General features: G+C 41.9%; 12 non-coding genes across 12 annotated transcripts; 7 read left to right on the forward strand and 5 right to left on the reverse strand.

The window, feature by feature from the left end:
- The first annotated feature begins 4,652 nt into the window (after positions 1 to 4,652).
- Positions 4,653 to 4,862, forward strand: LOC131705479 (small nucleolar RNA U3). The gene has a single exon (XR_009310434.1). It is a non-coding gene; the product is annotated as a small nucleolar RNA U3 (small nucleolar RNA).
- Positions 4,863 to 5,954: 1,092 nt separating this feature from the next.
- Positions 5,955 to 6,036, reverse strand: trnas-aga (transfer RNA serine (anticodon AGA)). Its single transcript has one exon. It is a non-coding gene; the product is annotated as a tRNA-Ser (tRNA).
- A 2,153-nt stretch (positions 6,037 to 8,189) lies between these two features.
- LOC131705399 (small nucleolar RNA U3) lies at positions 8,190 to 8,404 on the forward strand. Its single transcript, XR_009310356.1, has one exon. It is a non-coding gene; the product is annotated as a small nucleolar RNA U3 (small nucleolar RNA).
- Positions 8,405 to 9,496: 1,092 nt separating this feature from the next.
- Positions 9,497 to 9,578, reverse strand: trnas-aga (transfer RNA serine (anticodon AGA)). Its single transcript has one exon. It is a non-coding gene; the product is annotated as a tRNA-Ser (tRNA).
- A 645-nt stretch (positions 9,579 to 10,223) lies between these two features.
- Positions 10,224 to 10,296, reverse strand: trnar-ccu (transfer RNA arginine (anticodon CCU)). The gene has a single exon. It is a non-coding gene; the product is annotated as a tRNA-Arg (tRNA).
- A 1,440-nt stretch (positions 10,297 to 11,736) lies between these two features.
- Positions 11,737 to 11,951, forward strand: LOC131705400 (small nucleolar RNA U3). Its single transcript, XR_009310357.1, has one exon. It is a non-coding gene; the product is annotated as a small nucleolar RNA U3 (small nucleolar RNA).
- Positions 11,952 to 12,629: 678 nt separating this feature from the next.
- On the forward strand, positions 12,630 to 12,711 carry trnal-cag (transfer RNA leucine (anticodon CAG)). The gene has a single exon. It is a non-coding gene; the product is annotated as a tRNA-Leu (tRNA).
- Positions 12,712 to 13,043: 332 nt separating this feature from the next.
- Positions 13,044 to 13,125, reverse strand: trnas-aga (transfer RNA serine (anticodon AGA)). Its single transcript has one exon. It is a non-coding gene; the product is annotated as a tRNA-Ser (tRNA).
- A 2,130-nt stretch (positions 13,126 to 15,255) lies between these two features.
- Positions 15,256 to 15,470, forward strand: LOC131705401 (small nucleolar RNA U3). Its single transcript, XR_009310358.1, has one exon. It is a non-coding gene; the product is annotated as a small nucleolar RNA U3 (small nucleolar RNA).
- Positions 15,471 to 16,146: 676 nt separating this feature from the next.
- trnal-cag (transfer RNA leucine (anticodon CAG)) lies at positions 16,147 to 16,228 on the forward strand. The gene has a single exon. It is a non-coding gene; the product is annotated as a tRNA-Leu (tRNA).
- A 328-nt stretch (positions 16,229 to 16,556) lies between these two features.
- trnas-aga (transfer RNA serine (anticodon AGA)) lies at positions 16,557 to 16,638 on the reverse strand. The gene has a single exon. It is a non-coding gene; the product is annotated as a tRNA-Ser (tRNA).
- A 9,878-nt stretch (positions 16,639 to 26,516) lies between these two features.
- LOC131705440 (small nucleolar RNA U3) lies at positions 26,517 to 26,733 on the forward strand. The gene has a single exon (XR_009310396.1). It is a non-coding gene; the product is annotated as a small nucleolar RNA U3 (small nucleolar RNA).
- The last annotated feature ends 1,089 nt before the right edge of the window (positions 26,734 to 27,822 follow it).

The raw sequence follows: 27,822 nt of genomic DNA on the forward strand, positions 1-27,822 counted from the left end.
TTTGCTCTTATCAGCCCCCTATTTTACTGCATTTAATCCTGTACTTCAGAATACTGTATTCTGCCAAGTTTTTAACCTGTAGTACTTTGTATTTAATCACATCCTGATGTAACTATCACTATTTAATCATATCCTGATGTAACTATCACTATTATCTGCTGTATTATTGAATTGTGGTATGTCACACTTGTACTTTGCTTGAACAAAAGTTATTGTATTTCTTGCTCTTATTGTATTACTTGTATTGTAACGCTTGAAATGTTTTTGCTTACGATTGTAAGTCGCCCTGGATAAGGGCGTCTGCTAAGAAATAAATAATAATAATAATAATAAAAAAGAAACGGATTGAAGCCAACCCAAAAAAGTAAGATTATTTATGTCAATATCGTTATAGTTACAAACGATGCACACATTTTACAATAGCAATTGCTATTTGACAATGACCAATAAGTAATTCTGTTGCAATTGAGAGGAACGGTAGTTCTTCGCACAAGTTAGAAAAACTTGTTTGAAACTACCGAGTGTCTCTATACAGCTCAAAGAGTTTGACTGTTTTTAACATGTTGCAGCGGCAGAACTAAATCACTTAGAATTACCATCTGTATCAGTATCAAAAGTCTGAAACTTTCTTACCTCTAATGTGAAAAAACGTACATACCTCTTATACACAATGAGAAATAAGTCGTCAAACTAAGGTAAAATTATTCTCCTTCTTCCTCTTCCGTCTACGTTTTAAGGGTGTGTAGCAACTATTCAAACAGAAAAGCTAAATAACTGGACATCTACCAATCATGTGATTCCACATGTTGGTCAGCGTCAAAACAAACCAGGGTGTGCAGGCAGTTTGATATCCACACCATTTATATTAAAGAAATTATGTATGTTTTAAAACAGCACATATCGAAGGAGGGAAAAAGATAATACAGTGGTTTGAAGTTGAAACATGACGTTCTTGAAGAGCACACGACCTTGAAATACGTTCATTTTTTAAGCTTACATCCAAGCCTGACCAGCTTTCGCTGAAAACCTGAAGGTGCTGCTCGATTCTAGAAATTTTCGATTTCCTGTTTGAAAATTTCTAGTTTCCTGTTTGGTAGATACCATAGAATGGAATTGCACACAAGAGTGGCATGTAGCTTCCTTGTCTAAATCTCTGAACTCTGATTAATTGTAGTTCCTCGTTTAATTAAATATAAAGGAATAATTTATTTGGTAGAAATAAATAAATGATTTAAACAAATGCATAGAGGAATAAATACATTTAGAAATAAATATTTTTAAATGAATAAATGTAGAAATGAACACATGTTTATATTATAAATGTATTAATAAATAGCAAGCTAGAAAACTACATGTCATATTAATTGATTTGGCGTCTTATTTGAGAAAATACTGAACGACAAAAACCAGATTCCAAACATAAGAGTCACCAGAATCGGCTTTGATGACACAAAGTCGTATGACACGAACCCTAAGAATTTGATACCAGATTCATTGTCGCTTAGAAACAACTGCAGCCTCCCTGCCTCCCTGCCTCAATACAAATAATACCAAATGAAAAATCGAATTACATGTATTTAAAATGAATGGTCTCATCCAGGGCTGACTCGTTTAGATGTTCGAGAGATCTAGGTGTACTGGACAAATCTACTGGATTTTTTCCATGTCGTAATTGTGCCGCCTGTGATAATGCATTTAAAACTAAGACAATGCACAAGCCATACAACGAAAAAAACAGTACAGTATCTTACAAGTGCTTGTGCTTTAACTCATGTCATTTATGTGATTTCTTGTCCTTTTGCAATACGGTGGTAAAACTACTAGACTGTTACAATTGCGCATTAATGAGCGAGCATAAAAGTTCACTTTTATGTTCAGGAGAAAATATATTCATCCACCACTAGCTAGACATTTTGTAGATGCCAAACATTCCGTTTCAGATCTTAAATTCTGTGTCATACAAAAAATCATTTCAGGATCGCAGTGGTGGTAATCTCGATCAAAAACTATTACAATGTGAATCAAAATGGACCTTCTATCTCCATACGGTACAACCTGAGGGATTAAATGAAGAGCTAGGATTATCATGTTTACTGTGATATAATGCGCAAGGATTCTTGTCTTTCATAAGAGCCGAAATAAATAAGGCCTTCTGCATGTAAAGCAGACGTGATAACCACTACACTATGGAACCTTGACGAAACAGTGGTGGTGCTCCTACATTATTGTCTACATGCAGCATCTCAAATAATTACAGTGTCATTTATCAGACCCTTCGGCGTTGTCTTTTGAAGAATTAAACCTGCCAGACCGAACGCAAGCTAACATTCAATCAATCAATCAATTAATCCTATATATTTTCTATAGCGCCCCATATGCGCTTCACAAAATCTACTTAAAAACAAGAAAATATCTAATTGTAAGCCTGGTCGAACAAAATAAGTCTTCAGTGTATTTTTAAACAAAGAGCGCTTTCCACAATTTAAGATGCTTTAGAGACTGAATATTGAAATTTGCAGCCGAAACTGGGGGATAAACATGCCTGTGATGAAAGTGGGCAGAAAAGTTGCATACTTTGCATACCGTATTTGGGAGAAAAGAAAACGGATCATCTCTGATTTGCAACGTTTCCATGGTTCGGCCCGGCCACTGCCGTGTGACACATTAAAACGATGAGTTCAGTTTTTTTTTTTTCTGCTGCTTGGTAATTCTGTCAAAAAGCAGCTGTAGCAAAGTTGCGCAGCGGAAGCGTGCTGGGCCCATAACCTAGAGGTCGATGAATCGAAACCATCCTCTGCTAGCTTGTTTTTCTTCTGTTAGCAAAGTAGTTTTTCTAAAATATTAACTGAAGGCAATTAATTAATATTACATTTCGCAATCAAGGATAATATAATGTGCAACTTGTCTATCATAAGAGCTGAAATAAATTATAGCGCTTTGAGATTATATATGTTACTAGCGGACTGTTTAGAAATGTACTTAATTATATTACAACTGTTCTAAAAATAAATGTTATCTCGAAAAAGGAGCCTTCTCAAGCCGAAATAGCTCAGTTGGGAGAGCGTTAGACTGAAGATCTGAAGGTCCCTGGTTTCGGCAAACAGCAAGAATATTTTTGTTTTGTATTATTTTGAACTAAAAAACAGAACACATGTATTTTTCTTCAGTGTAATTGGAGGAAATAATAACGTATTACTGTGCCATTTTCTAATGTGATTAAGAAATGCAAAGAGCACCGTCCCTGTGTGGGCTTGAACCACCAACCTTTCGAACAACCGAACGCGCTAACCAATTGCGCAACAGAGACCAAACTGCTCAGCCGAAACTGAGACCACATCTAAGAAGAAAGCAACACTGGGCAGGAAAGTGTAATCACAATTGCATGTATTCAACCCAATGCAAGAAAACTTCTAGCCATTTATATATATTCCCAAATAACATAAACTCTTCCATTGCTAAAAAAAAATATAAAAAAATCTCCCTTTGTGCTTCTCGGAAGGCATACGAAGAAGTCTTAGGGAGGGTAAAGAGGAAAATGGATTATTGGAAGTTAAGAAGGCTATCGCTAGAGGGGAAACTATTAAATATAAAAATGGTACTGATGCCAATGCTGCTGTATGTAGCAAGGGTGTTCCCACCTGATGTTGCATCAGGTAGAACATTACATAGACAATTGTTTCGGTTTTTTTGGGGAGAGAAATTTGAGAAGGTCAAGAGAGAATCAGTAATCTTACAAGGGAATCAGGGTGGTAAGGGCTTTCCAAATGTCATTTATTTTCTATGGGTCCGTTGTGTATGTCACATGATGAAGGCAATTATTGAAGTGAATAAAAAAATAGAGTGTTTTTTGCTAGGTTTTATTTTGGACAGTTTTTGAGGAGAATGGGTATACTGAAATTAACGAATACTGTGCCATACAGTCAGGATATGCCTTTTGTGTACAGGAAGGCCATGAATTTTATTATACAAAATAATGTGTGTAAAGCGATGGAAGCCGAGTGGTCAGCAAAGAAATTGATTAAAAAGAAGGAGGCAAGTGGAAAATTACGTAGAATAGGCTTATTGAGTGACAAAGACTCAGAAATGGTATGGAACAATGTAAATTATTTTAGATTAAGTAATAAACAAAAGGACATAGCATGGTTAACAGCACATGCAAGGATGCCTTGTAAAGAGCTGCTCTATAGAAGATATGTGTCGAGGTCGAATGCATGTGTTAGAGGAGAGTGTGGGGCAGAAGAAATGATACAACATGTGTTTTATGAATGAGAGTATGCGAGGAAATGTTGGGAAAGGGTAAATAATTGGACACGGAAATTTATTTAAAAAAAGATTTATGTGTCAATTTAATATTGTATGGGCCGAGAAAAGGGATTAAATCAAATGACAGGGAAAAAGGATGGCTGATAATTAATTGTGCAAAAGAGGCACTGTGGAGTATTAGAAATCTGAGTATGTTTAAAAATAAAACAAATGTAAATGATTTCTGTAAAATTGTGATTTCTAGGATTAGAGATTATGTGTGGATAGACATAAAGGCTTTGGGCAAAAAGACAGCCTTGAGAAAATGGAAAATGAGAACACCGCGTGAGTTGTTTTTGTAATGTTTCTTTGTATTGGTTTTTGATGTTATGAATGTATTTTGATTTGTTTTGAATTTTTCTAATAAACATTTATATAAAAGCTGGCGAAATGCGTTTCTAAAGTGTTTGGACTCGCTATCCACAAGGAAGAGCGAGAGTGTTCGTTTTTGAGCGTGAAGGAGACAGCGAGTGTTGTTTTTTGGCCAACTGCTCGCTGTTATTGATGACCCCTCCAGTGTCCCTTAGGGGGCTGGAGGAAGCAGACATGTTCTGAGTGGGTATCTTACCAAAAGGTACGAAAGACGAACTACAGTTGCAAAGCACTGCTGCTTTTTCGACGATTTATTAAAACTATCAATCTGACAGAAAACACGGATCACATCAATTGTGATCGGTTTGATATCAATAGGCTTACATGACAGGTATTGTGTATAGACAATGTCATATACATAGAAATGAACACGGACAGTGTTTATTAAGGGCTGACTCATTTAAATGTTCGAGAGATCTAGGTGTACTGGACAAATATGCTGGATTTTTTTCCATGTCGTGATTGTGCCGCCTGTGATAATGCGTTTGAAACTAGAGATAATGTGAGATAATCACTGTTACTGGCGGATTGTTTACAAATGTATTCAATTATGTTACAACTTTTTTGTCTACAAAACATATCTGTAACATTTATGTAATGCCTGTGTGTTTTTTTCATGAAGTTAATTTGCTAACAGACTGTTCTGATTTGTTTCTAACCGTGAAGTGATCGCTCTGTTTGCCGTATATTTTCTTTCTGTAAGAGGAGTGTCCTTGTGATCCCATATAGAATGCGACGAAACAGGTCGCCCTCCTTAATAGAAAGAGAAAAAGAATGTGTTCACGCACACACCAGGTGATTTACTGCAGCGTCAGACATTGGAGGTTCAGCAGTGTACTGCAGTGTTGTGCAAAGTCGTTGGTGTAAGTCAGGATTGCCGAGCGGTCTAAGACGCTGCGTTCAGGTCGCAGTTCTCTAGAGGCGTGGGTTTGAATCCCGCTTCTGACAAATCTGTTTGTTCATTTATTTCTTAAAACGTCCACCGGATGCTTGGTAATTTGATTTGTTTTTCTTGTTAGTATTCAAATCACAAGGTCGTTAAATGAGAGAAAGTCACCGCAAGCCTGCACCTCACCACATCCTTCGCAGGTTCGATCCCCGTACGGGCCATGGCTTTTCTTCTTTAAAGAAACCACAGCATTTGTAATGGTGCCAAAATGAACAATCTTTAACAAAATGAACCGAAGCGATATGAAGTACAACCAGTAATATTTCAGACTTCCTGAGCTTTAAACATGTATTAACAATGAACACATACAATCAATTAAAAACAAAGCTTACGTAGTCGGCAGGATTCGAACATGCGCGGGGAAACCCCAATGGATTTCTAGTCCATCGCCTTAACCACTCGGCCACGACTACATGCTCGCACGATTGTTTGTGAAAACATCCAAAAGAAGTAAATGACACCCGCAGTAATGTTGTAGATGGCAGTAGGGCTAACTAATGAACCGAAGTCAAATGCCTTTGTTGAAACTCTGTCAGAATTGTACAAGGCAAGCACACGTGGGAAATGTAAATACAATATAATTTCTGTTAACGTTCATAATAATGAATACATCATTATTTCAAAATACGTAGCTATTTAACTGATCTTTTCAAAAAACACCCCCATCCACAAAAACAGAGTAGTTATTTATTTCAACGGAAAAATTGACTTGCTTCATGGCTGCTGCCAGAGCACTCGAGCACGTTCTGGAAAGCGTGAGCGGACTTAGCAGATAACAAGATCTACAAAATATCACATGCTAATAAAACATACCATAATTATGTTCGTTTTTATTATACATGGCGACTTACAGAGACTAGGGTGTGTGAACTATGCATCAGCTGCAGAGTCACTTACAGTTACATCTCACCCGAAAACGGAGCACAAGGAAGTGAAGTGACTTGCTCAGGGTCACACAATGAGTCAGTGGCTGAGGTGGGATTTGTACCGGGGGACCTCCTGGTTACAAGCCCTTTATCTTTAACCACTGGACCACGCAGCCTCCTATAACAAATTCACACCCCAGATGGGACTCGCACCCACAATCTCAGGCTTAGGAGGCCAGTGCCTTATCCATTAGGCCACAAGGGCTGACAGGAAAAACACATTTGGTAGTACTAAAGAAAGTGGGAACAATAGTATCGTGGTTTAATACATACTATCCAAGCCATCGTTGGTGTTCAAACACAGCAGAGTGTTACATTGGGAAAGGGCCGTACTTGTCAGTACTTATTTGACATTCATGTGGGAAGATTTAAGATTGTGAAGAAGTTTAAATATGCTGCGTATTTGCGCATTGGGAACCTTACATAATTAGGTTTTTGATTAATGCCACTTTCTTACGGACAGTAATCAAGGTGACGCTACAAGACCAGAGCCAATAAAGCAATTATTTTCCTGTCATTTCATTACCATATTCTAGTGTGCTTGTTCAGAATATGCGTGAATCATGAAAACATCTTGCCAATATGTGAACAAAGCCAGCATTCACTTTATTGATCACCATGTGGATTAACCGCTATTGGAAAACAGATGATTGTGTTAAAGATGTTAATAGATTTTTAATGTACACGTTTTAGAGCTAAACATTTGTTGGGACAGTTCAAGCGCTGTAGCAGTGTTTAACTATTTCCTGGATGTTTGCCTTTTGGTCTTACTCTAGAAAAAGTAATAATAATACTAAAAAGTAGGCAAAACCATTTTTTGAGAAACCGCATTTGGGAGAAAAACTAACAGTTTGGAAACACATTTGCAAAGGCATTGGATTCTATTGTGGTGTTTCCGAACTGTTGAACGTTTCTCATTACATGCATGTTTACTGGCTTGACAAAAAGGCGATTGACGAAAAGAATGCTGTCTCGATAGAAAAATCGCGTCAAGCAGAAATAGCTCAGCTGGGCGAGTGTTAGACTGTAACGGTCCCTGCATCGATACCGGGTTTTTGCAAACAGCACGACTAGGGTTTTTTTTTTTTTTAATTAATTTTTTTAATTAAAAAAACAGCACATTTTTTCTTCAGTGTAATTGGAGGAAATAAAAAAGTATTATACTGCCATTTTCTAATGCGATAAAGAAATGCAAAAAGCATCATCCCTGCGTGGGCTTGAAACACCAACCTTTTGATTAACAGCCGAACGTGCTAACCGATTATGGTGTTTTATTGGATAACACCCTGGGAGCTCGACAGAACAGTGTGTATGCATATTGCTAAAATGGAAACCAAATATACACGATTCAAATGGGAATCGTATTCAGATTTTAAGCACAAATTTGATAGACTTCACAGTGCAAAGGAGGAAGGCAGACAATGCAAATGAGGCAACTGGCTCCTACATTTTAAATCATACGAGAAACTTGAACCCAATTAAGCTTTTAACCGCCTGCAGTCTGGAATGAGTTTGAAATGTTGTTGTAACACCGCACTGGGCTAAGCAATTGCATTATATGAAAGTTCCTGTTAATTTGTCAGCGGCACAGCTACCGGTGCCATTCAGAGTTGGAGGGAGACGGTCGGCCACTTGCCCATAAAACAATACTTTCAGGGATCATTTCTATAGCGATTTGCTAGCGAAATGCGTTTTTAAAGTGTTTGGACTCGCTAGCCACGAGGAAGAGTGAGAGTGTTCGCTTTTGAGCGTGAAGGAGACAGTGAGTGTTGTTTTTGGCCAACTGCTCGCTGTTATTGATGACCCCTCCAGTGTTCCTTAGGGGGATGGAGGAAGCGGACACGTTCTGAGTGGGTATCTTACCAAGAGGTACGCAAGACGAACTACAGTTGCAAAGCACTGCTGCTTTTTCGATGATTGATTAAAACTATCAATCTGACTGAAAACACGGATCACATCAATTGTGATCGGTTTGATACCAATCGGCTCACATGACAGGTATTGTGGATAGACAATGTCAGATACACAGAAATGAACACGGACAGTGTTTATTAAGGGCTGACTCATTTAAATGTTCGAGAGATCTAGGTGTACTGGACAAATATACTGGATTTTTTCCATGTCGTAATTGTGCCGCCTGTGATAATGCGTTTGAAACTAGAGATAATGTGAGATAATCACTGTTACTGGCGGATTGTTTACAAATGTACTCAATTATGTTACAACTGTTTTGTCTACGAAACATATCTGTAACATTTATGTAATGCCTGTGTGGTTTTTTCATGAAGTTAATTTGCTAACAGACTGTTCTGATTTGTTTCTAACCGTGAAGCGATCGCTCTGTTTGCCGTATATTTTCTTTCTGTAAGAGGGGTGTCCTTGTGATCCCATATAGAATGCGACGAAACAGGTCGCCCTCCTTAATAGAAAGAGAAAAAGAATAAGTTCACGCACACACCAGGTGATTTACTGCAGCGTCAGACATTGGAGGTTCAGCAGTGTACTGCATTGTTGGGCATAGTCGTCGGTGTCAGTTAGGATGGCCGAGCGGTCTAAGGCGCTGCGTTCAGGTCGCAGTCTCTCTGGAGGCGTAGGTTCGAATCCCACTTCTGACAAATCTTTTTGTTCATTTATTTCTTAAAACGTCCACCGAATGCTTGGTAATTTGATTTGTTTTTCTTGTTAGTATTCAAATCACAAGGTCGTTAAATGAGAGAAAGTCACCGCAAGCCTGCACCTCACCACATCCTTCGCGGGTTCGATCCCCGTACGGGCCATGGCTTTTCTTCTTTAAAGAAACCACAGCATTTGTAATGGTGCCAAAATGAACAATCTTTAACAAAATGAACCGAAGCGATATGAAGTACAACCAGTAATATTTCAGACTTCCTGCGCTTTAAACATGTATTAACTATGAACACATACAATCAATTAAAAACAAAGCTTACGTAGTTGGCAGGATTCGAACCTGCGCGGGGAAACCCCAATGGATTTCTAGTCCATCGCCTTAACCACTCGGCCACGACTACATGCTCGCACGATTGTTTGTGAAAACATCCAAAAGAAGTAAATGACACCCGCAGTAATGTTGTAGATGGCAGTAGGGCTAACTAATGAACCGAAGTCAAATGCCTTTGTTGAAACTCTGTCAGAATTGTACAAGGCAAGCACACGTGGGAAATGTAAATACAATATAATTTCTGTTAACGTTCATAATAATGAATACATCATTATTTCAAAATACGTAGCTATTTAACTGATCTTTTCAAAAAACACCCCCATCCACAAAAACAGAGTAGTTATTTATTTCAACGGAAAAATTGACTTGCTTCATGGCTGCTGCCAGAGCACTCGAGCACGTTCTGGAAAGCGTGAGCGGACTTAGCAGATAACAAGATCTACAAAATATCACATGCTAATAAAACATACCATAATTATGTTCGTTTTTATTATACATGGCGACTTACAGAGACTAGGGTGTGTGAACTATGCATCAGCTGCAGAGTCACTTACAGTTACATCTCACCCGAAAACGGAGCACAAGGAAGTGAAGTGACTTGCTCAGGGTCACACAATGAGTCAGTGGCTGAGGTGGGATTTGTACCGGGGGACCTCCTGGTTACAAGCCCTTTATCTTTAACCACTGGACCACGCAGCCTCCTATAACAAAATCACACCCCAGATGGGACTCGAACCCACAATCTCAGGCTTAGGAGGCCAGTGCCTTATCCATTAGGCCACAAGGGCTGACAGGAAAAACACATTTGTTAGTACTAAAGAAAGTGGGAACAATAGTATCGTGGTTTAATACATACTATCCAAGCCATCGTTGGTGTTCAAACACAGCAGAGTGTTACATTGGGAAAGGGCCGTACTTGTCAGTACTTATTTGACATTCATGTGGGAAGATTTAAGATTGTGAAGAAGTTTAAATATGCTGCGTATTTGCGCATTGGGAACCTTACATAATTAGGTTTTTGATTAATGCCACTTTCTTACGGACAGTAATCAAGGTGACGCTACAAGACCAGAGCCAATAAAGCAGTTATTTTCCTGTCATTTCATTACCATATTCTAGTGTGCTTGTTCAGAATATGCGTGAATCGTGAAAACATCTTGCCAATATGTGAACAAAGCCAGCATTCACTTTATTGATCACCATGTGGATTAACCGCTATTGGAAAACAGATGATTGTGTTAAAGATGTTAATAGATTTTTAATGTACACGTTTTAGAGCTAAACGTTTGTTGGGACAGTTCAAGCGCTGTAGCAGTGTTTAACTATTTCCTGGATGTTTGCCTTTTGGTCTTACTCTAGAAAAAGTAATAATAATACTAAAAAGTAGGCAAAACCATTTTTTGAGAAACCGCATTTGGGAGAAAAACTAACAGTTTGGAAACACATTTGCAAAGGCATTGGATTCTATTGTGGTGTTTCCGAACTGTTGAACGTTTCTCATTACATGCATGTTTACTGGCTTGACAAAAAGGCGATTGACGAAAAGAATGCTGTCTCGATAGAAAAATCGCGTCAAGCAGAAATAGCTCAGCTGGGCGAGTGTTAGACTGTAACGGTCCCTGCATCGATACCGGGTTTTTGCAAACAGCACGACTAGGGTTTTTTTGTTTTTTTTTTAATTAATTTTTTGAATTAAAAAAAAACAGCACATTTTTTCTTCAGTGTAATTGGAGGAAATAAAAAGTATTATAGTGCCATTTTCTAATGCGATAAAGAAATGCAAAAAGCATCATCCCTGCGTGGGCTTGAAACACCAACCTTTTGATTAACAGCCGAACGTGCTAACCGAGTATGGTGTATTATTGGATAACACCCTGGGAGCTCGACAGAACAGTGTGTATGCATATTGCTAAAATGGAAACCAAATATACACGATTCAAATGGGAATCGTATTCAGATTTTAAGCACAAATTTGATAGACTTCACAGTGCAAAGGAGGAAGGCAGACAATGCAAATGAGGCAACTGGCTCCTACATTTTAAATCATACGAGAAACTTGAACCCAATTAAGCTTTTAACCGCCTGCAGTCTGGAATGAGTTTGAAATGTTGTTGTAACACCGCACTGGGCTAAGCAATTGCATTATATGAAAGTTCCTGTTAATTTGTCAGCGGCACAGCTACCGGTGCCATTCAGAGTTGGAGGGAGACGGTCGGCAACTTACCCATAAAACAATACTTTCAGGGATCATTTCTATAGCGATTTGCTAGCGAAATGCGTTTTTAAAGTGTTTGGACTCGCTAGCCACGAGGAAGAGTGAGAGTGTTCGCTTTTGAGCGTGAAGGAGACAGTGAGTGTTGTTTTTGGCCAACTGCTCGCTGTTATTGATGACCCCTCCAGTGTTCCTTAGGGGGATGGAGGAAGCGGACACGTTCTGAGTGGGTATCTTACCAAGAGGTACGCAAGACGAACTACAGTTGCAAAGCACTGCTGCTTTTTCGATGATTGATTAAAACTATCAATCTGACTGAAAACACGGATCACATCAATTGTGATCGGTTTGATACCAATCGGCTCACATGACAGGTATTGTGGATAGACAATGTCAGATACACAGAAATGAACACGGACAGTGTTTATTAAGGGCTGACTCATTTAAATGTTCGAGAGATCTAGGTGTACTGGACAAATATACTGGATTTTTTCCATGTCGTAATTGTGCCGCCTGTGATAATGCGTTTGAAACTAGAGATGGTGTGAGATAATCACTGTTACTGGCGGATTGTTTACAAATGTACTCAATTATGTTACAACTGTTTTGTCTACGAAACATATCTGTAACATTTATGTAATGCCTGTGTGTTTTTTTCATGAAGTTAATTTGCTAACAGACTGTTCTGATTTGTTTCTAACCGTGAAGCGATCGCTCTGTTTGCCGTATATTTTCTTTCTGTAAGAGGGGTGTCCTTGTGATCCCATATAGAATGCGACGAAACAGGTCGCCCTCCTTAATAGAAAGAGAAAAAGAATAAGTTCACGCACACACCAGGTGATTTACTGCAGCGTCAGACATTGGAGGTTCAGCAGTGTACTGCAGTGTTGGGCACAGTCGTCGGTGTCGGTCAGGATGGCCGAGCGGTCTAAGGCGCTGCGTTCAGGTCGCAGTCTTTCTGGAGGCGTGGGTTCGAATCCCACTTCTGACAAATCTTTTTGTTCATTTATTTCTTAAAACGTCCACCGAATGCTTGGTAATTTGATTTGTTTTTCTTGTTAGTATTCAAATCACAAGGTCGTTAAATGAGAGAAAGTCACCGCAAGCCTGCACCTCACCACATCCTTCGCGGGTTCGATCCCCGTACGGGCCATGGCTTTTCTTCTTTAAAGAAACCACAGCATTTGTAATGGTGCCAAAATGAACAATCTTTAACAAAATGAACCGAAGCGATATGAAGTACAACCAGTAATATTTCAGACTTCCTGAGCTTTAAACATGTATTAACTATGAACACATACAATCAATTAAAAACAAAGCTTACATAGTCGGCATTATTCGAACCTGCGCGGGGAAACCCCAATGGATTTCTAGTCCATCGCCTTAACCACTCGGCCACGACTACATGCTCGCACGATTGTTTGTGAAAACATCCAAAAGAAGTAAATGACACCCGCAGTAATGTTGTAGATGGCAGTAGGGCTAACTAATGAACCGAAGTCAAATGCCTTTGTTGAAACTGTCAGAATTGTACAAGGCAAGCACACGTGGGAAATGTAAATACAATATAATTTCTGTTAACGTTCATAATAATGAATACATCATTATTTCAAAATACGTAGCTATTTAACTGATCTTTTCAAAAAACACCCCCATCCACAAAAACAGAGTAGTTATTTATTTCAACTGAAAAATTGACTTGCTTCATGGCTGCTGCCAGAGCACTCGAGCGCGTTCTGGAAAGCGTGAGCGGACTTAGCAGATAACAAGATATACAAAATATCACATGCTAATAAAACATACCATAATTATGTTCGTTTTTATTATACACGGCGACTTACAGAGACTAGGGTGTGTGAACTATGCATCAGCTGCAGAGTCACTTACAGTTACATCTCACCCGAAAACGGAGCACAAGGAAGTGAAGTGACTTGCTCAGGGTCACACAATGAGTCAATAGCTGAGGTGGGATTTGTACCGGGGGACCTCCTGGTTACAAGCCCTTTATCTTTAACCACTGGACCACGCAGCCTCCTATAACAAAATCACACCCCAGATGGGACTCGAACCCACAATCTCAGGCTTAGGCCACAAGGGCTGACAGGAAAAACACATTTTGTAGTACTAAAGAAAGTGGGAACAATAGTATCGTGGTTTAATACATACTATCCAAGCCATCGTTGGTGTTCAAACACAGCAGAGTGTTACATTGGGAAAGGGCCGTACTTGTCAGTACTTATTTGACATTCATGTGGGAAGATTTAAGATTGTGAAGAAGTTTAAATATGCTGCGTATTTGCGCATTGGGAACCTTACATAATTAGGTTTTTGATTAATGCCACTTTCTTACGGACAGTAATCAAGGTGACGCTACAAGACCAGAGCCAATAAAGCAGTTATTTTCCTGTCATTTCATTACCATATTCTAGTGTGCTTGTTCAGAATATGCGTGAATCGTGAAAACATTTTGCCAATATGTGAACAAAGCCAGCATTCACTTTATTGATCACCATGTGGATTAACCGCTATTGGAAAACAGATGATTGTGTTAAAGATGTTAATAGATTTTTAATGTACACGTTTTAGAGCTAAACGTTTGTTGGGACAGTTCAAGCGCTGTAGCAGTGTTTAACTATTTCCTGGATGTTTGCCTTTTGGTCTTACTCTAGAAAAAGTAATAATAATACTAAAAAGGAGGCAAAACCATTTTTTGAGAAACCGCATTTGGGAGAAAAACTAACAGTTTGGAAACACATTTGCAAAGGCATTGGATTCTATTGTGGTGTTTCCGAACTGTTGAACGTTTCTCATTACATGCAGGTTTACTGGCTTGACAAAAAGGCGATTGACGAAAAGAATGCTGTCTCGATAGAAAAATCGTGTCAAGCAGAAATAGCTCAGCTGGGCGAGTGTTAGATTGTAACGGTCCCTGCTTCGATACCGGGTTTTTGCAAACAGCACGACTAGGGTTTTTTTTTTTTTTTTAATTAATTTTTTGAATTAAAAAAACAGCACATTTTTTCTTCAGTGTAATTGGAGGAAATAAAAAAGTATTATAGTGCCATTTTCTAATGCGATAAAGAAATGCAAAAAGCATCATCCCTGCGTGGGCTTGAAACACCAACCTTTTGATTAACAGCCGAACGTGCTAACCGATTATGGTGTTTTATTGGATAACACCCTTGGAGCTCGACAGAACAGTGTGTATGCATATTGCTAAAATGGAAACCAAATATACACGATTCAAATGGGAATCGTATTCAGATTTTAAGCACAAATTTGATAGACTTCACAGTGCAAAGGAGGAAGGCAGACAAGGCAAATGAGGCAACTGGCTCCTACATTTTAAATCATACGAGAAACTTGAACCCAATTAAGCTTTTAACCGCCTGCAGTCTGGAATGAGTTTGAAATGCTGTTGTAACACCTCACTGGGCTAAGCAATTGCATTATATGAAAGTTCCTGTTAATTTGTCAGCGGCACAGCTACCGGTGCCATTCAGAGTTGGAGGGAGACGGTCGGCCACTTACCCATAAAACAATACTTTCAGGGATCATTTCTATAGCGATTTGCTAGCGAAATGCGTTTTTAAAGTGTTTGGACTCGCTAGCCACGAGGAAGAGTGAGAGTGTTCGCTTTTGAGCGTGAAGGAGACAGTGAGTGTTGTTTTTGGCCAACTGCTCGCTGTTATTGATGACCCCTCCAGTGTTCCTTAGGGGGATGGAGGAAGCGGACACGTTCTGAGTGGGTATCTTACCAAAAGGTACGCAAGACGAACTACAGTTGCAAAGCACTGCTGCTTTTTCGATGATTGATTAAAACTATCAATCTGACTGAAAACACGGATCACATCAATTGTGATCGGTTTGATACCAATCGGCTTACATGACAGGTATTGTGGATAGACAATGTCAGATACACAGAAATGAACACGGACAGTGTTTATTAAGGGCTGACTCATTTAAATGTTCGAGAGATCTAGGTGTACTGGACAAATATACTGGATTTTTTCCATGTCGTAATTGTGCCGCCTGTGATAATGCGTTTGAAACTAGAGATAATGTGAGATAATCACTGTTACTGGCGGATTGTTTACAAATGTACTTAATTATGTTACAACTGTTTTGTCTACGAAACATATCTGTAACATTTATGTAATGCCTGTGTGGTTTTTTCATGAAGTTAATTTGCTAACAGACTGTTCTGATTTGTTTCTAACCGTGAAGCGATCGCTCTGTTTGCCGTATATTTTCTTTCTGTAAGAGGGGTGTCCTTGTGATCCCATATAGAATGCGACGAAACAGGTCGCCCTCCTTAATAGAAAGAGAAAAAGAATAAGTTCACGCACACCAGGTGATTTACTGCAGCGTCAGACATTGGAGGTTCAGCAGTGTACTGCATTGTTGGGCATAGTCGTCGGTGTCAGTTAGGATGGCCGAGCGGTCTAAGGCGCTGCGTTCAGGTCGCAGTCTCTCTGGAGGCGTGGGTTCGAATCCCACTTCTGACAAATCTTTTTGTTCATTTATTTCTTAAAACGTCCACCGAACGCTTGGTAATTTGATTTGTTTTTCTTGTTAGTATTCAAATCACAAGGTCGTTAAATGAGAGAAAGTCACCGCAAGCCTGCACCTCACCACATCCTTCGCGGGTTCGATCCCCGTACGGGCCATGGCTTTTCTTCCAGAAACCACAGCATTTGTAATGGTGCCAAAATGAACAATCTTTAACAAAATGAACCGAAGCGATATGAAGTACAACCAGTAATATTTCAGACTTCCTGAGCTTTAAACATGTATTAACTATGAACACATACAATCAATTAAAAACAAAGCTTACGTAGTCGGCAGGATTCGAACCTGCGCGGGGAAACCCCAATGGATTTCTAGTCCATCGCCTTAACCACTCGGCCACGACTACATGCTCGCACGATTGTTTGTGAAAACATCCAAAAGAAGTAAATGACACCCGCAGTAATGTTGTAGATGGCAGTAGGGCTAACTAATGAACCGAAGTCAAATGCCTTTGTTGAAACTCTGTCAGAATTGTACAAGGCAAGCACACGTGGGAAATGTAAATACAATATAATTTCTGTTAACGTTCATAATAATGAATACATCATTATTTCAAAATACGTAGCTATTTAACTGATCTTTTCAAAAAACACCCCCATCCACAAAAACAGAGTAGTTATTTATTTCAACGGAAAAATTGACTTGCTTCATGGCTGCTGCCAGAGCACTCGAGCACGTTCTGGAAAGCGTGAGCGGACTTAGCAGATAACAAGATCTACAAAATATCACATGCTAATAAAACATACCATTGTTAGAAAGTCTTTGATTTACGGCTAAATGCTGCCCTCTAGTGTTCTTGAATGTTATATTGTTCTCTTTATACACGTCATCTTAGTGAGACAGTTTCCTTATGAGTCAGCTTAGATAGTCGTTTTTTCTGTATTGTCATAGACGGCTGAGAGTAAGCAAGCCCTTTCTTACACGAATAATCCATCTATCTGTGCGTCAGTGCCGAAATGTAAGTAATAATCTTAGTTATAAGTATTTCATCATCATTTCTGTTTAAGTTGATATCAGTATTTATACGTAAGATTTAAGTTTAATGATTGTAAACATAGCATAGTAAGCTCATGCATATTCACTCTGCCAATCGCAATGTTTCCTTAGTTTACTTAATTCCTTGTTTATTGGAACAAGCAGGGTTTATAGAAATCGTTGTTTCTTGTTTATTACAGACCACAGATACTAGCATTACCCAGATACTAGTATAACACAGATACTAGTATAACACGGATAATATTATCTCCTCGTTGGTGATTATAAACACGGATTGTTTACTTGATGCACGTTCTGAATAAACCCACACGTTCTGGAAGTACCTGTCTCCCCGTGTCTACTCATCTGACCGTGAGCCTATCCTTAGGCATCTGTTCAACTTCACCAAAAGAACTAGTCTAGCCTGAAGAGGTCCCTGTCCTCTGTTACATGGTCCTTCGAGCCGGATCTTACTGAACAGACTGACCTAAGTATAAAATGGATAACAAGCAAAATGCTGATGGACCTAATCCTGTCACCCACGGCGCCAGTGCAGACAGCATGGATATCTCCAGTGCTGTGAACCCAGTTAACCCATTAACTACCAGCCTACCTTATCCTGCTGTTGCCACCACCACCGTAGTGGACACCCCGACTGTCTGTACAGTGACAATATCCCAACCACTGGGCCCAACCGTCAGTACAGGCAGCCAGCCATCAGTGTGTGCCCGTATCCCCCGGGAGAGACAAATTCCGCAATACCTTTCAGACTATGACATGGGATACCACCCGTCACGGGCACCCATCACCACACAACATGCCCGAGCACCACAGAGCGAGGCAAGCACCCAAAGCAGATCACGCTCATGCCAGAGCAGAAAGTTTGATATCGCATCTCAGCGAAGCAGCCGTATCACACAGCTCAGCTCACGCACCGCACGCAGCCATGCCTCAAGCACATCACTCAGGGATTCACAGTCAGCCATTCTCCGGGAAGAACAAAAACGAGCCGAACTGGAAGAGCTGAAACGTCAGATAGCTGAGGACAACAGGGCTGATGAACAATACAGACAACTAGATTATCAAGCCTGTGAGGCCCTCCGACAGAGAGAAATGATTACACAACAACTGTGGAGACAACGGCGCCTCAGGAAGGTAGAAAGACAACTAGAAGAAGCTCAGATGATTACATCATTCATCAAAGAAAATGAACAAAGTGAGGGCATCACGTCACTTTCAGGTGATGCCGGTGCAGAACAGCTTACCATTACTTCAGTGAGCAACACTGCAATGCCTCCTACAGGCCCCCAGCAGACCAAGACTGGTTCTAATGCCCAACAGAGCACTCTGAACGCTGAGGCAACGCCCTACCCTCCAGCCAGTCAGCCCAAGGCTGTAGGCCTATCACTGCAATGGGACTGCACCACAGACAGTTCTGCGGTCGCCCAGCCTTCCCAACCTATCCAAAGTCCAATATGGCAAGCACCCACCACCACAGGGACTGACCCGGGCCACAATGTGCTACCTACGGGATCAGTACCTATTTACCTAGTCAATCAGGCTTCTCCAGCCAACTTACCACCTGCTGTCCATGACACAGTCTCATCGTTTATACCTGGAGCAGCTAACCTACAACAGCCTCACCCTGTCAATACGCCTCTTCACCCCTCAGTAGGAGAAACACCCTGTTCATCGGTAGCCTACCAGGCATTACCAGCAGCATCACCATACATGCAACCTATGTATCCACCTGGGGTACTTCCTGCACCAAACCTGATGGACCTGCTAATTGCCTCCTCACATGGTATACCGAAGCCTACCCTTCCCTACTTCGAGAATGGTAAAGAGAGTGACTTTGCCCTCCTCAAGATGGCACTAGACAGCCTTATGTACAACCATAGTCACCTCACCGAGCAGTACAAGTACCAAGTGCTGTTAGGTCGCCTAAAACTCCCCAGTGCATACAAGTTAGCCAAGGCTTATATGCACGACCCCAAGCCATACACTGCTGCACTCCAGGCCCTGAAGGATAAATATGGGCAGCCACGTCAACTTGTTCAGTGTGAGATAGGTACCATCATGAATGCTCCACCAATTAAGTTTGGAGACGCTGAAGACTTTGATGACTTCGCTCTAGCGGTGCACTCCCTGGTTGGCATGCTGCAATCTCTCGAAGGAGAGAATGGATACGAACTAAAGTGCGGCTCACACGTCGACCGACTCATGAGCAAGCTACCTGCAAGCTACCGTGATGGATTCGTGGAGTACTGCATCAACCGTGGCATACTGAGAGCTGATGCAGACCAAACTTACACTCTCTGTGACTTGTCCGCCTGGCTGCAGACCAAGTCACGCGCTAAACGAATATCTAACCGGGCAGCCGTCCTCTATAAGGGAGAGACCCAAAAGCCAGATAAGAAGGAGCAATGCTGTACATTCAAGAAGAAACAGCAACCAACATCAGTGTACTACAATACAGAGTCCATGCCAGCCAATCCAACGTCACGCTCCTCAACCAGTCCGATATCACCTACAAAGAGGAAAGACAAGCCGAAACCATACTGCCCCCGTTGCGATAATAGTGAACACTATCTCAATGCATGTGCAGAGTTCAAGAAGCTCTCCACGGAACAGATTATCAAGTGGATTACAGAGAAAGAACGCTGTTGGAGATGTGGACGATCACACTCTCCAGAGTTTTGCACCCTCAAGAAGCCTTGCAACACATGTAAGGAGCTGCACCTTACTGTCCTGCATGATGCTGTTCAGAAAGGATGCAAGAACGTTCTTATGACTGGCATCGAGCCTGAAACTATCTACTTCGACCGGCCAAACCGCCCTCACAATGTGATGCTGAAGGTGGTGAAAGTGCTTCTACACCATGCAGGCCAAACCGTCGAAACTTATGCTGTACAGGATGATGGATCCGAGAGGACAGTCGTCTTGACTCCAGCAGTCCAACAGCTCAAGTTAAAAAAACAACCAGAAACGATGACACTCCGAACAGTGCGACAGGACATTGTACAAGTTCGTGGTGCTTCAGTCACGTTTGACATATCCCCTGCTGATGATCCCAGCACGAAGTACAAGATACATCATGCCTTCACAGCGGATACTCTCGGTCTTTCAGAGTATTCTTACCCAACTAATGTCCTACAGAAGCGCTACCCTCATCTTCGTGGGCTCCCATTACCCCAGATAGACAAGGCTCATCCGATGGTCCTAATTGGTTCAGACTTCCCACATCTGGTAATACCCATAAAGCCAGTGAATTTAGGCCCGCCTGGGGCTCCAGTTGCAGTTTGTACCAACCTAGGCTGGGCGCTACAGGGTCCTGCTAGTTTTCTCAAGCAACAAACCAGTGAACAGCAATGTTTGCTGACGGCTATTATGCCTTCAACATCTGATCTGCTGAAGAATGTTGAGAGACTCTGGCAGGTGGACACCCTACCATTCATTAATGAGAAACATGCAACCCGATCAAAGCAAGATCAGCAGGCTATAGAACTACTGGAGGCAAAGACCATTAGAGTGGACGAAAAAGGAGTACAGCGCTACGCCACACCATTACTTCGAGTCCAAGACAGCCCCCACTTCCAAGCAACGAAGGAGGCGGTACTCCCCAACCTTCGACGCACGGAGCGACGCCTTGCAAAGGATCCACAACTTGCTCAAGTTCATAACCAACTAATCCAACAGCTAGTAGATGCAGGGTATGTAAAGATACTGAGTCAAGAAGAAGTTGAAGCTTCAGAAGAATCTTGGTATTTCCCGCATCACGTAGTGCAGCACAATGGCAAGAACCGACTGGTGTTCAACTGCTCCTACCAACATGATGGTCTAGTGCTGAATAATCATCTGCTCCCGGGACCTACCCTCGGTCCATCCCTGCTAGGAGTACTACTCAGATTCAGACAACACAAAGTCGCAATCTGTGGTGACATAAAAGCTATGTTTCACCAGGTACGCCTCCTGCCTGCAGACAAGCCGCTGCTCAGATTCATTTGGAGAGGCATGGAACGGGACAAACCCCCAAATGTCTACGAATGGCAAGTCTTGCCCTTTGGCACTACCTGCAGCCCCTGCTGTGCCACTTTCGCCTTACGTAAGCACGCACATGACAACAGTGATGGAAATGAAGATGTCCTAGACTCCATCGACAAGGCCTTCTATGTCGACAACTGCTTACAAAGTTTGACTACGGCAGCTGCCGCTAAACAGCTCATTGACAAGATGCGCAATCAACTGTCATCCGGCGGCTTTGAAATCAGACAGTGGGCCAGCAACTTGCCCTCTGTAGTCGAACACCTACCTCCCGAAACGAGATCTGAAAGCTGTGAATTGTGGCTCTCTCAGAGCAGCGGGGACCCCCAAGAACCTACTCTTGGGCTACGCTGGAACTGCAGTACAGATGAGATAGGCTATAAACACCGCCCAGTAGAGTACCCAGAGCCAACCATGAGGAATATTTATAAGGTTCTCGCCAGTCAATATGACCCCCTTGGTTATATCACTCCATATACAGCCAGAGCCAAGGTACTCGTCCAAGATCTATGGAAGACAGAAAGAGGTTGGGATGATCCTATCAAACCTCAGAGTCTGCTGGAGCGATGGCTTACCTGGGAGAGTGAGCTCAGTGACCTACCGAGAGTTACAATGCCAAGGTGCTACATCCCACCTTGTGCCAACGTATCAACCTCAAAGAGGGATCTTCATATCTTCTGTGACGCTGCTGAGCGCATATATGGCTCAGTTGCTTACCTTCGCACGGAAGACAATTATGGCCACATCCACGTCAGCTTCATCATGGCTAGATCCCGTGTAGCTCCCAAACACCAGCTTTCCATGCCACGCCTTGAACTCTGCGCAGCGCTCACCGGAGCCCAGCTCGCCCAAATGCTCTGCACAGAACTGACTCTGCCTATCACACAGGTGCTTTTATGGAGCGACTCCACAACTGTCCTCACCTGGCTGAAATCTGACTCCTGCAGGTACAAGGTATTTGTAGGCACCCGAGTGTCAGAGATTCAGAATCTCACCGATGTCAGAAAATGGCGTTACGTGGACACGGCCAATAATCCGGCAGACGACATAACACGAGGTAAATCCCTGCGAGAACTAGGTCAGCACAACCGCTGGAGACATGGTCCTCCTTTTCTGTCTCAGCCACCAGAGAAATGGCCGTCAATACCATCCGCGGAGTATGGAGAGGATCCCGCTGAATTGAAGAAAGCAGTGTTCTGTGGAAATGTCTCCATACAACAGTCTATCAACCTTCCCAATCCTAGTCAGTTCAGCACCTGGAATGACCTGATCGTAGCCACACAGCAGTCCCTTGATGGGGCGGCCAGCAGCGATACAAGTTCCACACAGACAGCTGAACGCCGGATGGAGGCCGAGATCCTCCTCTTACAGCAAGTTCAGGCAGATAGCTTTTCAGGGGAGTTGAATGCCCTTGAGACAGGCAAAGATATACCAGCAAATAGCCGTCTATGGACTCTTTCACCCGAGTATGACCAGTGCCTCAGACTCATTAGAGTAGGGGGTAGGCTACGCCAAGCTGAGGGCCTGGACCCAGATTCAATCCATCCCATTGTGTTGGACCCGAGCCATCCAATAACAAAGCTCCTCATACAAGACTACGATGAAAGGCTTCTCCACCCTGGACCAGAACGAGTCCTTGCTGAAATCAGGCGTAAGTATTGGATACTACGCAGCCGAGAGGCCATCCGCCGACACCAATACACCTGCCAACAATGCCGTAGGTGGCGCGCCAACCCTGAAGTGCCGAAAATGGCAGACTTGCCTCCTGCACGCTTACGCCTTTATAAGCCCCCTTTCTGGTCTACAGGAGTAGACTGCTTCGGTCCTTTCACCATCAAAATTGGTCGGAGAACAGAGAAACGCTGGGGCATTATATTCAAGTGCCTAACGACCCGTTGCGTCCACCTTGACCTCTTGGAGAACCTCGACACGGATGCCTTCCTGATGGCATTCCGACGCTTCGTCTCTCGACGGGGCAAGCCCTTTGAAATCCTTTCTGATCGAGGCACCAACTTTCGTGGTGGAGATAATGAACTACAAGAGGCTATCGCCAGCATGGAGCCTTCACTTAAACAGCAGCTTGCCGATCAGAAAGTGACCTTCCGATTCAACCCGCCAAACGCTCCGCACTTCGGTGGAACCTGGGAACGTGAGATTAAGTCGGTGAAGAATGCTCTGCGCGTGGTGCTTGGTGACCGTACTGTGACTGAGCCTGTTCTATGCACCGTCCTCATCGAAGTTGAAGGGATTCTGAATTCTAAGCCCCTTGGCTACGTGTCTTCAGATGTAGCTGATCCGGATCCGATTACTCCCAATGTGCTTCTAATGGGACGTCGGGACGCATCCCTTCCTCAGGTGATATACCCATCAAACGATCTGTTAGGCCGACGCCGTTGGCGCCACAGCCAGATTCTTGCAGACAACTTTTGGGCCAAGTTTGTAAGACATTATCTCCCAGATCTTCAGGTACGCCAGAAGTGGCACAAGGACTGCAAAGACTTGACAGTTGACCAGGTTGTCATGATCGTCGACCCCCAGCTACCTCGTGCTCTGTGGCCGACCGGCAAGGTTACAGAGACCCACCGAGGACGAGATGGTCGCATCCGAACAGCCAAAGTCCAGGTCCGGGACCGGGCCTACATCCGTCCAGTAGCCAGATTGATCCGGCTTCCCTTTCTCAAGGAAGAGGATGAGGATATCCAGACCAACTGAACAGCCAGAGACTTTCCTCCTGACTTGCAAATTTTCTATACAAATTTGGGGGCGGCTGTGTTAGAAAGTCTTTGATTTACGGCTAAATGCTGCCCTCTAGTGTTCATGAATGTTATATTGTTCTCTTTATACACGTCATCTTAGTGAGACAGTTTCCTTATGAGTCAGCTTAGATAGTCGTTTTTTCTGTATTGTCATAGACGGCTGAGAGTAAGCAAGCCCTTTCTTACACGAATAATCCATCTATCTGTGCGTCAGTGCCGAAATGTAAGTAATAATCTTAGTTATAAGTATTTCATCATCATTTCTGTTTAAGTTGATATCAGTATTTATACGTAAGATTTAAGTTTAATGATTGTAAACATAGCATAGTAAGCTCATGCATATTCACTCTGCCAATCGCAATGTTTCCTTAGTTTACTTAATTCCTTGTTTATTGGAACAAGCAGGGTTTATAGAAATCGTTGTTTCTTGTTTATTACAGACCACAGATACTAGCATTACCCAGATACTAGTATAACACAGATACTAGTATAACACGGATAATATTATCTCCTCGTTGGTGATTATAAACACGGATTGTTTACTTGATGCACGTTCTGAATAAACCCACACGTTCTGGAAGTACCTGTCTCCCCGTGTCTACTCATCTGACCGTGAGCCTATCCTTAGGCATCTGTTCAACTTCACCAAAAGAACTAGTCTAGCCTGAAGAGGTCCCTGTCCTCTGTTACACCATAATTATGTTCGTTTTTATTATACATGGCGACTTACAGAGACTAGGGTGTGTGAACTATGCATCAGCTGCAGAGTCACTTACAGTTACATCTCACCTGAAAACGGAGCACAAGAAAGTTACGTGACTTGCTCAGGGTCACACAATGAGTCAGTGGCTGAGGTGGGATTTGTACCGGGGGACCTCCTGGTTACAAGCCCTTTATCTTTAACCACTGGACCACGCAGCCTCCTATAACAAAATCACACAGCAGATTTGAATCGAACTCACAATACCTGGCTTAGGAGGCCAGTGCTTTAGCCATTAGGCCACAAGGGCTGACACGCATCACACATTTGGTAGTACGAAAGAAAGTGGGAACAATAGTATCGTGGTTTAATACATAATATCCAAGCCATCGTTGGTGTTCAAAAACAGCAGAGTGTTACATTGGGAAAGGGCCGTACTTGTCAGTACGTATTTGACATTCATGTGGGAAGATTTAAGATTGTGAAGAAGTTTAAATATGCTGCGTATTTGCACATTGGGAACCTTACATAATTAGGTTTTTGATTAATGCCACTTTCTTACGGACAGTAATCAAGGTGACGCTACAAGACCAGAGCCAATAAAGCAGTTTTTTTCCTGTCCTTTCATTACCATATTCTAGTGTGCTTCTTCAGAATATGCGTGAATCGTGAAAACATCTTGCCAATATGTGAACAAAGCCAGCATTCACTTTATTGATCACCATGTGGATTAACCGCTATTGGAAAACAGATGATTGTGTTAAAGATGTTAATAGATTTTTAATGTACACGTTTTAGAGCTAAACGTTTGTTGGGACAGTTCAAGCGCTGTAGCAGTGTTTAACTATTTCCTGGATGTTTGCCTTTTGGTCTTACTCTAGAAAAAGTAATAATAATAATAAAAAGTAGGCAAAACCATTTTTTGAGAAACCGCATTTGGGAGAAAAACTAACAGTTTGGAAACACATTTGCAAAGGCATTAGATTCTATTGTGGTGTTTCCGAACTGTTGAACGTTTCTCATTACATGCAGGTTTACTGGCTTGACAAAAAGGCGATTGACGAAAAGAATGCTGTCTCGATAGAAAAATCGCGTTAAGTTGAAATAGCTCAGCTGGGCGAGTGTTAGGCTGTAACGGTTCCTGCTTCGATTCCGGGTTTTTGCAAACAGCACGACTAGGGTTTTTTTTTTTTTTTAATTAATTTTTTTAATTAAAAAAAAACAGCACATTTTTTCTTCAGTGTAATTGGATGAAATAAAAACGTATTATAGTGCCATTTTCTAATGCTATTAAGAAATGCAAAATGCATCATCCTTGCGTGGGCTTGAAACACCAACATTTCGGTTAACAACCGAACGTGCTAACCGATTATGGTGTTTTATTAGATAACACCCTGGGAGCTCAACAGAACAGTGTGTATGCATATAGCTAAAATGGAAACCAAATATACACGATTCAAATGGGAATCGTGTTCAGATTTTAAGCACAAATTTGATAGACTTCACAGTGCAAAGGAGGAAGGCAGACAATGCAAATGAGGCAACTGGCTCCTACTTTTTAAATCATACGAGAAACTTGAACCCAATTAAGCTTTTAACCGCCTGCAGTCTGGAATGAGTTTGAAATGTTGTTGTAACACCTCACTGGGCAACAGCAATTGCATTATATGAAAGTTCCTGTTAATTTGTCAGCGGCACAGCTACCGGTGCCACTCAGAGTTGGAGGGAGACGGTCGGCCACTTGCCCATAAAACAATACTTTCAGGGATCATTTCTATAGCGATTTGCTAGCGAAATGCGTTTTTTAAAGTGGTTTGGACTCTCTATCCACGAGGAAGAGTGAGAGTGTTCACTTTTCAGCGTGACGGAGACAGTGAGTGTTGTTTTTGGCCAACTGCTCGCTGTTATTGATGACCCCTCCAGTGTTCCTTAGGGGGATGGAGGAAGCGGACACGTTCTGAGTGGGTATCTTACCAAAAGGTACGCAAGACGAACTACAGTTGCAAAGCACTGCTGCTTTTTCGACGACTGATTAAAACTATCAATCTGCCTGAAAACACGGATCACATTAATTGTGATCGGTTTGATACCAATAGGCTTATATGACAGGTATTGTGTATAGACAATGTCATATACACAGAAATGAACACGGACAGTGTTTATTAAGGGGTGACTCATTGAAACGTTCGAGAGATCTCGGTGTACTGGACAAATACACTGGATTTTTTCCATGTCGTAATTGTGCCGGCTGTGATAATGCGTTTGAAACTAGAGATAATGTGAGATAATCACTGTTACTGGCGGATTGTTTACAAATATACTCAATTATGTTACAACTTTTGTGTCTACGAAACATATCTGTAACATTTATGTAATGCCTGTGTGGTATTTTCATGAAGTTAATTTGCTAACAGACTGTTCTGATTTGTTTCTAACCGTGAAGCGATCGCTCTGTTTGCCGTATATTTTCTTTCTGTAAGAGGAGTGTCCTTGTGATCCCATATAGAATGCGACGAAACAGGTCGCCCTCCTTAATATAAACAGAAAAAGAATAAGTTCACGCACACACCAGGTGATTTACTGCAGCGTCAGAATTCGGAGGATCGCAGTGTACTGTGATTAGCAAGGCGAGATGCTGCAGAACATGATCGAGGGAGCAGTACTCAGTCGAACCTGAGACCACATCTAAGAAGAAAGCAACACGGGGAAGGAAAGTCTATGTAATCCATTATGGCAGCACAATTTACGTCGTTTTGTTAGATAACATTCAGAGCAGTGTGTTTAAATAGCTACAATGGAAACCAAATACTTACGATTTAATTTTGATACAGAACTGTGGTCATGTGTATTCTGTTTTCATTATAATAAAGCTACTGTTCAGTGGATTATTAATAGCTCAGTCGGTTTCACAAGACAGCCGCGCTAGCTCAGTCGGTAGAGCATGAGACTCTTAATCTCAGCGTCGTGGGTTCGAGCCCCACGTTGGGCGTCCTTTTTAAATACAAGTTGAAGATGTTTCTTTGAAGCAGTGGAGCAATGTCTGATTCTGTTCACA

The sequence above is a fragment of the Acipenser ruthenus genome, chromosome 35 (genome assembly GCF_902713425.1).
Source record: "Acipenser ruthenus chromosome 35, fAciRut3.2 maternal haplotype, whole genome shotgun sequence".
Lineage (NCBI taxonomy): Eukaryota > Metazoa > Chordata > Actinopteri > Acipenseriformes > Acipenseridae > Acipenser > Acipenser ruthenus.